General features: G+C 34.3%; 1 pseudogene; it reads right to left on the bottom strand.

The window, feature by feature from the left end:
* The window catches only part of LOC147469088 (uncharacterized), an 11181-nt pseudogene extending 9537 nt beyond the window's left edge, over nt 1-1644 (bottom strand).
* Between the last annotated feature and the right edge of the window lie 3399 nt (nt 1645-5043).

Genomic DNA, 5043 nt, shown 5'->3' with positions numbered 1-5043 from the left:
AAACTAAGACCGCCCATATATGGAAGTTTTATATATTTAATGTCTTTGTTGACTGTGGTTGGTACAGGTTTCGGGTGGAATTTCTGACACAGGAAATTGCGTAGAGCTTTATAAAATAGGTAAGCTGGGTACCCATTTGTAGTGAAATAATTCTTTAAGAAAGAAACTTCTTTATGAAAGTAGAACAGATGTTATATGCTCGGTTGATAAGTGTTGTAAGGTTGTTTAGCTTGTAAATATGGGGAATATAGCTTAGATAGTGAAGTCCAAGGCCAGTGAGTGTGGGTTTCCTGTAAGCACTGGTGAAGAAGCAGTTATTACGAAAGCTCATGCAGGTATCAAGGAATGATAGTTCATTATTTTGTTCAATTTCACAAGTGAATTTAATATTGGGATGTGAATTCAAGTATATAAGGAAAGGGTTAATGTGAGAGGGGGCATTAACCCACTGCGTACGGGTGTCATGACATACATGACGTAGGAGCTTTGGCCTGACGACGGGCGTCATGACGTACATGACGTTCGGGGATTTTGGAATACTATGCTATTTTATTGTGCTATGAAAAAGGAATGAGTGATGATGGCTACTGCAGTCATAATTACTATAATTACCGTAATACCGTGCTAGCTTAACGTCCAAAACCTAGATGGCACCACTTTTTCCTAGCACCAGCAGGAGAGAGAGCCTTGAATGGCACCCATCCACGCTCTCTAGCAAGCACTGTCTCTATAGAGCGATGGCACACACTAAGTTGATGAACCCTTGCTCAAAACTACCGCCGATGAAGGATGCGCAGGCAGAACGAGAAGAGGAAGGTGACTCAATCCATACCCAGTGTCTAAAATGTGCTCCTGTGCCAATATGGATGCCTTTCATTGTGGCACTCACACTCACAAGCACAGGTTTCATTCCTCTTCTCTACCTCTTCTTGTTATCTTTATTGTAGGGGGTTATATGTTTCGTATTCGTTCATGACAGCACAAAAATACGAAAAAATAAAGTTGTCTTTTGTCCTCCCATAAAACAGCAATACTTCTATCACATTGAGTATAAAGGAAATAATGAGCTAATATGGATAATATACTACAATTTTAGTCAACTGCAGCACTGATAGAGCCTGTCATATGGCACATATGTCTCTAAACTCAATAAAACACACACAAAAATAAAACACAAAAACCGCTCTAGTTTTACAACGAATGACTGAAAGAGAGTGGGATGATTCAAATTAAATTGCTTCAAGCGGTCTCTCTCTAAAATAAAACCTATCCTGGAGGTTGGGCAAGCAAATTTATCTCCGTCTGCAATGGGTTAAAGAGTAAGAAAGTATCATCCATGTAACGACGATATAAAATAGGTATGGTTATTCAACCAAGCTTGTTCATGATGGCAAAGGAAAGTGTTGGCATAACAAGGGCCAATTGGCGATCCCATTGCTAAACCGTCTATCTGTGTGTAGATAGAGTCATTAAAAGTAAACACTGAATTGTGAGCAGCTATATCCAATAGTTTCTTATAAGTTGTCTTGTTCAGACCATACGAGTTTAAGAGTGATGGGGTAGTTTTATTTATGATTATAGCAGTGGTTTCATTGAGAGGAACATTAGTAAATAACGACTCTACAGTATGTCAAAGCTGGCCATTGTGACAAGTCGTAGTGGTTTAAGGTCACTTATTTCTTTGATAAATGAAAAGAAGTTTTCTATGGTATATTCATTTGTAGTTAATGGGATGATGATCTTAACTATGAATTTAGCAACATTATAATTGAAGGTTCCAATAGCAGAAATGATGGGGCGTAGTGGTTGACCGATTTTATGAATTTTCGGAAGGCCATATAAAAAAACAGGTTTTGAGCCACATGTAGTTTGGAGGTTGTAAGTGGTTTTACCGATAGATGTTCTTATCGAGCGCAAGAGTCTGTTTAGTTTGTCTTCCAGTTTCAGTAGATAAGTAGCGGTGTCATACATGATTGGTTTGAATTTGGAAATGTCATTAACCATAGTTTTAAGCTTATTAAGGTATTAATCTTTGTTTAGGATAACTCCACGACCGTTATCTGGTTTAGTGATGACGATGTTATTAACATCTTTTAAGACTTCTAAGGGTGCAAGGAAGGGGTGTGGATTACAATTGTTCTTGGTATGACATTTGAATTTCTTGTAATTATCATATACCACAGTAGAAATGCTGTTGGTGATATGTTTCCATCTTCCTTTATAAATATCACAGTTTTTGATGGTGTGACATAGTTTTTTCAAAACAGAGAAAGAATTGGTTATGGGAAATGGTACTTGGTGGCATACAATAATCAAGACCTAAAGAAAGGGCTTCTGTTTGTTCTGATAATATTCTATCGGAAAAGTTGAAAATAACCTTATTCTTATCCACCCTCTTGTTTAGGTCAATTCCTAGTTTAGCTAGCTTCTTATTATGTCTGAAATCAACATTGCATAATTTCTATCAATATTTCTGTCATTGATGGATAATAAGCCTTTGGAATCAAAGTAAGAAATAGAGGAAGTAAACAGAATCATATCATCCTCCAGTTTCTTTTTGATGTTATGAATCTTTTTCTTTTGTTTATTTATTTCCCAATCCAAAAGATCGAAGCACCATGAACGATATGTCCTGGTAGTTTGGAATGTGGGACAATATACCCTAAATTTAATAAAATCGGGCAATATTCCATAAGATTTACTTGTCTCAAGGAATTTTAGGTCTTTTTCCACTTTCTTGAGGTCCAGGATAATCTTGCCGTATTTCTTCAGTATGTACTGGGTTATAGATGAGTCTCGTGGGAAACGAATTCGTAGAAGGAAGAGGTAAACCAACACGGCTGAGAAGAACTTCATATATATATATATATATATATTCTATTATATATATATATATATATATATATATATATATATATATATATATAATATAGTATAATATATATTTGCATATATATAAATATTTACATATATATATAAATTCTATATATAATATATATATATATATATATACAATCTATATTGATATAATATATATATATACATATACTTATACATATAATATATATATATTGTATATGAATATATATATATATATATATATATATAATTTCCATATATATTTTCTATATATATATATACATATATATATTATATTAATATATATATATATATATCATATATTTACCATATATATATATACATATATATAAATATTTACATATATAACATGTGATGATATATATATAATATATATATATATATTTATATATATATACATATATATTTATATATATTTATATATATATATATATATATAATATATATATATATATATATATATATATATATAATATATATATATATATAAATAATATATATATATAATATGTTATGATATATATATATATATACACATTTATATATATATATATAAATATATATATAAATATATAAATATATTATAATTCTCTCTTGATATATATATATATCATTTACATATATGATTAACAAATATATATAAATTATATATATAATATATTACTAATATATATAATATATATATATATATATTGTATATAGTATATATACATAAATAAATCATAAATATATATGTGTGTGTGTGTGTGTGTGTGTGTGTGTGTGTGTGTGTGTGAGTATGTGTGTGTGTGTGTATGAGTATGTGTGTGTGTATGAGTATGTGTGTGTGTGTGTGTATATGAGTATGTGTGTGTGTGTATCAGTATGTGTGTGTGAGTGTGCGTGTGTGTGTGTGTGTGAGTGTGCGCGCGCGCGGGCGTGTGTGTGTGTGTGTGGTGATAAATTATGAATATTATTTTTTATCCACAAATACAATTTGAAAATTCGATCTAATGTTTTTGTCTCAAATGATGATTTTTATATCTATTTTATGAACAATAGGTTTAATTTTTTCCCGTGTTCATGCACATTTTCAATGTTTATTCATTTTCTGGCTTCTTCATTCTGACTCTTCATTTGAGAGTTATCCGTGCATCTTGTTCCCTCATCCTACACACACAGCCTTCCTCCCCACGTTCCCTCTGTTTATACACAAGTTGTCATTTCTTTCCTCGATGATTTCTACATTTAATCTTTACTTCACACAGTTTAATTCCTGAATCATCTTTCGCTCTCTTTCCCACGGAGGGATCACACTGCACACTAAATCAAATGATATGGATTATGATGAGACGCGTCGAGCAGAAACCAAGCAGGTCCTTCAGGCGAGAAGCAGATCGAAAAGAGTGACAAGACGGGTAGGAACAGGCCTCCGGGGAGACTACATGACGCGCCTGGGGAAGTCCTGTCTGAATGCAGATGAGATTCTCTCGGTCTTCTCTTCCTCCTTCTGTCTTTCCCCTCCCCCCTGTTTCTTTTTCCCTTTTTTTTCTCCTTTTTTTACCTCCCCTCCCACCCGATAGTTTTTTTGTTTTGTTTTTTATTATTTCTGACCTGCCCTTACGGTTCCTTCATGCCCCTCGTTCTCTTCCACTTCTCCCTTGTCCTTTTCATGCTCCCTTCGCCCCCCACCCACCCCCACCCCTATCCCCCTTTCGCAAAGCCTCCCTTGGCCCCTTGCCTTCCCTTTGACAACTCCCACAACCCCTTCCCTAATTCCCTTCCCCCCACGAACCCACGAACCCTTGCTCTCCCTCTCCCCAGCTGATCACGTGACTTGGAGAGACTCGGTTTTCAGGCTTGATTATAAATGCATAACCAAGCAAAGGTTCCCAATCGCAACCTGTCATGTGCGGCGATGAGGACGACTCTGCCTCCCCTCATCCCCCCCTCCCCTCTTCTTATCAGATGTAAGGAAGTAATTAGAGGATTTGGCCGGATGCTGCTGCTGAATGGATGATGAGGAAAGCGTAAGGAGGGTAAGGATGATGATCATGATTATTAAATGATACAATAACCATGATCCTCATTATCATTATTCTCTTCTTTAGTCTTATTATTATCTTAATTCTAATTACAGTCATTATAACTATTCTTGTTGCTATTACTATTAACATTATTATT

This window comes from Penaeus japonicus, unplaced genomic scaffold (assembly GCF_977035675.1).
Source record: "Penaeus japonicus unplaced genomic scaffold, GWHDUDI00000001_assembly GWHDUDI00000024, whole genome shotgun sequence".
Lineage (NCBI taxonomy): Eukaryota > Metazoa > Arthropoda > Malacostraca > Decapoda > Penaeidae > Penaeus > Penaeus japonicus.
Note: the sequence above shows the minus strand (reverse complement) of the source record. Positions and strands in the feature narration are given on the sequence as shown.